The sequence below is a fragment of the Notechis scutatus genome, chromosome 2, assembly GCF_049901735.1.
Source record: "Notechis scutatus isolate UNSWTSFEM ecotype Mainland chromosome 2, rNotScu1.2, whole genome shotgun sequence".
NCBI lineage: Eukaryota > Metazoa > Chordata > Lepidosauria > Squamata > Elapidae > Notechis > Notechis scutatus.
This window is the reverse complement of record NC_142010.1, coordinates 105,939,142-105,948,566: the sequence shown is the minus strand read 5'-3', so window position 1 is coordinate 105,948,566 and position 9,425 is coordinate 105,939,142.

The window sequence follows — 9,425 nt, the reverse complement described above, 5'->3', positions numbered from 1 at the left end:
GCCAGCTAGCAGTTCCAAAATGTGCTTAATAGGGTTAATTGAAACTGGCATACTATGCAAACTTACTCTGAAGCAAGACTCACTACATGTAATGGGCCTAAATAAATGCACACAGTATTTTTCTGTATATTAATAATGGATGCCTGGAGTATGAATTCTGTACTTCAGTTTCGCTATACAAACTCTTGATGCATATTCACCTCATTTGCAGTAATACAGCTAAATCATTGAGGCTGTAGTGAGCTAAGTATATGTTTTGTATATAATCGTTCACATTTTTTTGTAATTATAGAAAATGCCAATTTTTATATGATATTTCAGGAACCGGAGTATTTTGTATCAGATCACATGAGATCATGCTAATACCCTCTCATTTGGAAAGGAGATGCAACCCAGAAAATTAATCAGAGTTGATAGGCTGTAGGCTGTAGCTAGATAGAAGCTAAGAATCAATAGCAGTGTAGGTAGAAAACCTAATCTTGATTTTGAATTTGGATGCAAAAAGACATTAACATACCATATCCAGAGAGTTGATTATTACTTGGGACAAATCTCAACTCACATAAGAAGCTTATTATATCCTTCTTTTCTTGTTGGGCCCAACAGCAGCATTTGGTAGAAGGGTTTCTCACCATAATCTGAAACACGGTGTCCCAGAAGGCTCTCAAAAGAGCAGTGTCAGGTTTTAAAAACTTTCAAATAAACAAATGAGGAAAAAAAAGATGTTCCAGTCGGCATCATCCAACAATTTAGTAACAGACTTAATGATGGGGAATGATTTTGCCCAGTATCATTAATTTTTCAAATTAGTATTCATGCAATGTGGTGTAATATGCTATAACAGCATTTTTCATTTAAATGGCATTGGGGACTGTGTGTCTGCTTTAATGTTAATCGAAATATAAATCAATGAAATAATATATCCTGCCGCAATAGCAAATCATTGCTAAAATGTGAATGGTTCACCTCTCCCACATGTCATTCTCTGCTTCATCCTTCTAGAAAGACTCAAGCCTGGCTTCATTTGCAATGTACAACAGTAACTCCAACATTATCTTCTGCTGGTATAAAAATGACTCTATTTTAGCCCCCAACTCAACATTTAAATGATCTCATTTGATATCCGAATCTCTCCTCCTAAGCTGCCGTAGAGCCATGGTGGGAAAATGTTGCCATGTTCTCCCTCCTGCTTTAGGGAAGGGTCTTCATGTGCTGGATTCTGACTTGATAATCATTTGTAAATTCTTGTGCTCAGGCAACCCTTAGACAAAGAAGAGGCCTATTTATTAGGAGGGTGGCTGGGAAGTCCATGACACTGATACGCATCAGCTATGCAGCATCTCAAAGCATTCAGCAAGCTACTCATATTGTCAGTGAGAAGGTTCACTATCAATAAATCAGAATAGAGTGGGAAGGGATAAAGACCGAATGCATCAATTATCACATTAAACAAGAGGAAAACCTTCTAAGCACCAATTCCACCCGTGCTTTTTACAATTTTGTAAACAACAAACTAAAAGACTCAAGGTCTATCCCACCCCTGATAGGACCTGATGGTAAAGACTGCAACGACGACACCATTAAAGCCAACATCTTTAACACATTCTTCGGCTCAGTATTTGTAAACAGCAATGGATCATGCCCAGTATTTCCTAGCCGTACCACAGATAACAACAATGATCTAATACATATCGATTTTACAGAAGACAATGTTGAAAAAGCACTACGCAATCTAAAACCATCTCTATCTATTGGACCGGATGGAATATGTGCCTACTTCTTAAAAAAGCTATCCACTGCCATAGCCAAACCTCTAAGCATAATCTTTGAAAAATCTTTCAGGAGCAGCTCCTTGCCTAACCTATGGTCACAAGCCACAGTCATCCCCATCTTCAAAAAGGGAGACCCAAGCCTAGTTGAAAATTACAGACCAATCTCCTTATGCTGCGTCACCTGTAAAGTCATGGAATCAATTATTAACCAATCCATCATCCTCCACTTAGAGACAAACAACCTACTCTCCAATAAACAATTTGGTTTCAGAAAAAAACTATCCTGTAATCTGCAACTCTTACACTGCAAAAACATATGGACGACACAACTCGACCAGGGCAAAGCAATAGACGCAATCTACATAGACTTCTGTAAAGCCTTTGATTCAGTGGTACATGACAAACTACTCCTAAAAATAAAATCCTATGGTATCTCTGGACAACTGAATAACTGGATAGAAGCATTCCTGGCAAACAGACAACAAATGGTCAAAATTGGGAGCGTCCTATCAAATTCTGTACCTGTCAATAGTGGTGTCCCCCAAGGCAGTGTTCTAGGACCAACTCTCTTCATACTCTACATAAATGACCTCTGTGATCATATTAAGAGCAATTGCGTTCTTTTCGCTGATGATGTAAAGCTGTTCAATACCACAGACAATACTGCTACCCTACAAAAAGATCTTGACTATGTATCAGAATGGTCAAACAAATGGCAACTTCAAATCTCAACAAATAAATGCTCTCTCTTACATATTGGCAAAAAAATCAGAAAATAAAATACAAGCTGAATAGTCAAGATCTTGTTGATGACCCAAGCTCTGTAAAGGACCTTGGAATACTCACCTCTAATGATCTAAGTGCTAGAGCCCACTGCAACTACATAGCCAAAAAGGCATTAAGAGTTGTTAACCTAATCCTACGTAGCTTTTTCTCTGGTAATATCACATTACTAACCAGAGCATACAAAACATTTGCTAGACCAATACTCGAATACAGTTCATCAGTCTGGAACCCACATTACGTATCTGATATTAGCACAATTGAGAAAGTCCAGAAATATTTCACAAGAAGAGTTCTCCACTCCTCTACTCGTTGTAGAATACCTTATGCCGCCAGACTTGAAATTCTAGAACTAGAAAACCTTGAATTACGCCGTCTTCGGTCCGATTTAAGCATGGTATATAAAATCATACATTGCAATGTCCTACCTGTCAATGAATACTTCAGCTTCAACCATAACAACACAAGAGCACACAATAGATACAAACTCAAAGTTAACCGCACCAAACTTGATTGCAGGAAATACGACTTCAGCAATAGAGTGGTCAATGTCTGGAATACTCTACCCGACTCTGTAGTTTCTTCTCCAAACCCCAAAAACTTTAACCTTAGACTGTCTACTATTGACCTCACCCCTTTCCTAAGAGGTCTGTAGGGGGCGTGCATAAGCGCACCAACATGCCTACCGTCCCTGTCCTATTGTTTCTCTTATTCTTCTTTTATTTTTCTTATATGTACCCATTTCATGTATTCACAACTATGTATACACTTATACTTATTATCTTGTAAACAATTGGCAAATCAAATAAATAAATAAAATAAAATAAAATAAAGGGACTTTGGAGTTCCTTCTAGTCCAATCCCCTGCTCAATCAGGGGGCCCTGTACCATTTCAGACAAGTGGCTGTCCAGTCTCCTCTTAAAAATCTCCAGTGATGGAGTGCCCACAATGTCTGAAGGCAAGCTATCATCAAGCTGTACAACTAGAAGGATAGGCTTCTGAAATAGCAGGGCATCTACATCTGTGGAGATAACACTATTTTTTATTTCTTACAAAAATAATGGAGCTCTCTGGCAAAGACTGAAAAGTGACTGGAGAAATATATCACAATAGCTGGATGATGGCAGTGTGTGGATGTTCCACAAAAAAATGAGATAAGTCCAGCCATCATCATCATCATCATCATCATCATCATCATCATCATCGGACATTTCATTACTAAATGTTTGAGTATGGAATATATTTAGTAATGAAATATTCTGTTTTTGTTTTTTGTTTTGCTTTAGAAAGTGGAAGTTGCAAAATAATTTATTATGGGTGTTAGAAAACATTGGCCAATTGGTATGAAATAGGCCTAATTTGCACTTTTGGGGTTGATCCTCAACTTGCGACCATTCATTTAGTGATTGTTTGAACATATTGAAAAAAGTGACTTATGACTAGTTCTAACACAACCATTGCGAGAGTCACATGGTCACGTAATCAAATCTGGGCTTGGCAACCAGCATGTATTTATGATGATTACAGCGTTCTGGGGTCATGTGATCATCATTTGCAACTTTCTCAGCCGGCTTCCAACAAACAAAGTTAATGGGAGAAGCTGGATTCACTTAATGACTGCATGATTTACTTAACAATTGCAGTGGTTCACTTAGCAATTGTGGCAAAAAGGGTTATAATTTATAAAATTGGGCACCACAAACTTAACAACTGAAATTTTGGTCCAGTGGCGATCATAGGTTGAGAACTATCTGTATATGAATCAGATTTTAATTGTCTGATACATGTTGCATTTCTTTGACTATTGAAATTTTAGTTCTCGGCATTTATTTATTTATTCAATTTTTGTGGCTACCTCATATTCATGACACTAGCTCAGGGGTGTCAAACTCAAGGTCTGTGGGCTGAATCTGGCCCACAGGGTGCTTAAATCTGGCCTGAGGGGCCGGCCTGGAAATAGCAAAGGTGCCTCTGGCAGCCAAAATGGGGCACAGCCCCCCCATTTTTGGTGCGGGCCCCATTTTTGGCCTGGCCTCCTGCTGGGCAAAATGGGGTGCAGGATGTGTGTGTTGCATGCAGCTGGTAAAGTGCTACAGGAGTCTGTCCAGTCCAAAAATGGGGCCCAGGGGGGCTGCACATGCCCCCCCACACACCCGGTTTTAGCCAGCAGGATGCTACAGGAGGCCATCCATCCCATCTTTCTCACCCTGGCTGGCCCATAGAGACAAAGTACAATGCTGACCCGTCCCTTGAAGAAATTGAGTTGACACCCCTGCTCTAGATGGCTAATGACAGTTTAAAAGGTCATAAAAACATATAACAGTGAGAAACTAACACCCAACATACATATAATCAACAGCCTATTTTCAAATAAAACCACCAACAAAAAATCAGTGTAGACATTGTAAGGGCATTGCAAGACATCTGGGGCCCCAAATTGCAAGACATCTGGGGCCCCAAATTCAAAGCTATGTTTTAAGGGTTTATGGAATGCCAGCAAGGTCTTTTAAAATGTAACAACAAAATATGTAACTTTTTAAGACTATGTAGCCTTTAATTTTGTACAGTTCTTTCAAAAAAGTATGCTTGAAAAACCACACAGTAGTGACATTCTGAGTTGATTTAAATTACAGACTAATATGAAAATGGAATAGATATATGTGTAAAACATGTGAATTAGATCGGGAAGACAATTTGTCCATTTTTAGAATTGATTGTTTAGCCTGCTATCTATCCACAATTCCAGAAAATGAGCCTTGACAGGACTGTCCTGTACTGAATGACCAAATCAGTCATGTTAAAACTTTGTTGCATTCGCCTTTTCACTCCAGCATGTTTTTATTTTATTTTATGTCATTGTTGTATTTTTTTAACAACAATTGTAGTTTCATCTTTGGCAGAAATTCCTCCCTAACTATCCTCCTTTTTAAAGAGGAAGCCATTAGAAGGAAGTTGCTCCAGTTTCACATCAGCCTGCAGCTTGGCAATGAGCCGTCCATCTGTAGAATCCATCTCCTCTTCCAGTCCTCTGAGCATTAGCAGAGTGTGCGCAATTTTGACACCAGAGAATTTTCCTCACAGATGCAAAATCCTTACCTTGCTTTTTATTATTGAAAGAGCAATGGAGCATCATTAAACCCAGTGTGGAGTCAAACACTACAATAAACCAGGGCTGCAGGTACAAGCAAGTGCATGCCAAACAGTTCAAAGCTAAGCTGTTTCTCTTTTTAATTGCTAAAGTGTAGCTCCTTAGATAACTCCCATTTTGAAATATCCTGCTAATTCTGAATTAAAAGGAAAGATAAGTCACCAAGCCTTTTTGCTACTGATCTGGATAGGACCAACTGCTTTCAGATCTTTCTCTTTCAATGGTGGCCATAACTTCACCATGCCAAATTGGATGAAGAAAATGTAAGAACTTCCCCATCCTCCTTATTTCTAACTTCTTTTCAGTTGTGACTATCTGATATTCAGTGTTTACAATGGAGTTTTAAACATCTTTAAAAATCATAAGTTTATACAAATTCTGGAGGCACCTTGCTTGCATTCATTCTTTTCGGCTCAGCCAAATGGATTTCCATCCATTTTCTGGCCTTGGAATGGTAAACTTGAAATGACCTACATATTTTTTTAAAAAAATCTAGTCCCTGAGGTCTGGAATTTGCAGACATTTCTTTCAAATCTTTGCTACAATACAAGGCAGGCTTAAAGGAAGTAGAAGGTATGCAACAATTTTTAAAATTTGTCTTTTCTCTCTCCTTCCTCTCTACTCCCTTCCCCCCAAAAATTTCATCAGGAAAAATTTGGCATGCTATTGAAATCAAAGGCTTTTCCTTGCCTCCCCTTCCCTTCCCATTTTCCAACATTGTCATCTCATCCTCCCATTCTTGTATGCTAGACCTCAGGCTCATTTCAAAACCTGCTTTAGTCATATTAGGAATTGTTTTTGCTCATCTAGAAGAGTGTAATATAGAACATAATACAGAGAATATAGTATGTAATACTATCTATCTATATGTATGCATTACATATAGTATCTATGTATAATATAGAGAAACCCTGAGTAGAAAAAGACAGAATTTCATATGATGGCTGCTAGTCTAACATCTGGAAAATTATTTCATTTTTGGAAGGAAGAAAGCCATGAGTAGAATTATGGTTGTGTGGCTTCCTTGTTTAACAGGGGGAAAAAGGGGGGAGGGGATAAATTGTGTCTTCAAGCCTTTGTGCTTCATTCTTTCTACAACCTGCAGCATCCATAATTTTTGCTTGTTCCACTGGAGAAAGATAGTAGGCATCTTGGGAATGAAACTGCCAGTATTTCATTCAACATAAGGGTTGAATGAAATGTAATGACTCCAGTGTTGTAAGTCACTGACAGATGGCACTACTAGAAGTTTTGCTAGAAGTTCTGATGCATTCTTTAGCACCTGTTTGTTCATTTCAATTGGCAGGGAATTGCTGTGAGAATAGATTGGGCTGCTGTTGTTGATGAAATAAAAGTCTACAGTGAGTACTTGTCAGCGTGTTTTTAGCAAAGCACCATGATTAAATTTTTGAGTGCCAGAAATTTACCACTGAATGCAGGTTGTTTATGGTGATGACTGTATGGATGTCAGTACTGTGCATCTCTGGGCCAAAATAAATAAATAAACCTAAAAATGCTGAACAAGTAAGAGCTGATTTGTGTAATCAGGAATGAAGCCTGTGACAGCAACTAATACATTTTACATGAGAAAGGTGAATGAGGATTGGAGGATCATGAATGGGGAAAATGATAACAAGCTTGGTCGTCTGTGCCACATTACTCATGTTTTCTAGTGTTGGAAAGCTTTTGCAAGACAGATTCCTTATATGCTGACAGGAGATGGAAGCTTCAATAGTTGAAATGCTGTGAGAATGAAAGTGAGAAATTTCTTCACAGCATTGTTAAGCTTACAAAATATGGCCTCAACATTATGATCCAGAAATGAAGCATCACTTCATGGAATACCATAACAACATTTTACTTATGGGGGTGGGGAAATCAAAGCCCAGGCTTCAACAGGAAAACTCATAGTAACATTTTTGGCGGGATGCACATAATATTTTTTACTATACATGGATTTCCTTGAACCCACCACCACTACCAACTCTAAATGGCAACACTTAGAACTATGAAACCATGTTTAGGCAGAGTTCAAAACTACTAGAAGGAAATTTTGCTGCAACTTGACAATGCTCAACCTCGCATCCTACAGGCCACCCAAGTGGTAATTGTGAAGTTATCCCATTCGCCATAAAGTCCAAACTAAGCCCATGCTTTCTCCCAAATTAAAGGAATATCTTTGAGAGCATCTGTATGGCTCAAATAAAGAGATGAGAAAGACTCTGAAGAGCTGACTGAAGAAACAGAGTATGAAGTTCTTTTCTGACAGCTTTATGAAGCTTATCAATTGTTGGCAGAATTGTGCAGTAAAAGGTGGTGATTATGTGGTGAGGTAAATACAAGAAACCAAAGATCTCATTTCACGGATTACTTTCCTGGGTCATTTATTAAAATATCCCTATATTAACAAAAAATAAATAAACTACAGAAATGGAGGCATTACTTTTTATTGGACCCCCAAAGGTAAAGTGTTTCCTGAAAATTCTGATGAGTACATTTGAAAAAAGGTATAATAGTGTTAGAAAAGGTTCCGATGAAAGCAACCAAAATGATTAGAAGGTTCAATCTACTTTCCTGTGAGAAAAGATTAGAACATTAGGGACTATTTAGTGAGTCGGGGAGAATATAAGATGCCTAAAACCTTGCATGGAAAAAACACTAGGATCAGGGATCATCCAAGGTAGCTGATTCAGATGGATTTAGGACAGACAAATAAAGTACTTTTTCCACACTGTGCATACTTAACCTGTGGAATTTACATATACAGTGATGGATGGCCAACATGGATGGCTTTAAAAGTAAGTTGCATAAATTCACAGAAGAAAGCTCTACCAAGGGCTATCAATTTGGAGACAGTGTTACTTCTGGGATGAGGGACAGCATTCCTTCATATATTGTGTGCATAATGGCAGGGGAACAGTAGTAATTATGTGAGCAATAGCAACTATGTCTTGCTGACATAGTTGTTACTGCTCCCCTGCCATTATGCTATGCAAACAATATCTGGAGGCATGCTGTAACAATGTCTCAAAACTGATAGCCCTCAACAGAGCATTCCTCTGTTGGTTGGTGAGCATCACAGAGACATTTGGTTGGACGCTATGAGAAACAAAATGTTTTAGGTCCACCAAACATCACTAAGATTTTAAGGAACTGTGTGTACCAGCAATTTTTGAATCAGGATATATATTAACATAAATTAACTTTCTTTAAAAAATTTACTTGCATGGAAATGGTTACAGTATCCATTGGTTAATGATAACTGAGTGTACAGGGAGATGTTGGAATCTTTCTACTCAGCTTTAAAAGAAAAATCTGGATTATTATATACTGGCAATGCTAGAAGGTCAAAAGAGATCCTTATTTTAGCCTTCAAATCCTGATCAGCTTCATATTTGATACTATTATTGGTTATTTGGCAGGGGAACAGGAATCTGAGTTGAGTTGACATCCAAGTCAACATTAAAGAATGAATCAAAAGCCTCAGAAAGAAAACCAAGAGTTAAGTCTAATAAGCAATCCGGATAAAAGATGATTCAGGAGCAGGAATGCATCAATAATTAGAAATAGAAATAGAGATTAACCAAAGAATAAGCTACTACAAGTGACTCACCTTGCTGCTGAAACATGAAACCAGTGAGAAAGGAACATCCTTTACTATATATTAATGGCAAGTGATGTAATTAGTGGGAATGGATAAATGTTTTCCCCAAAGAGGCCA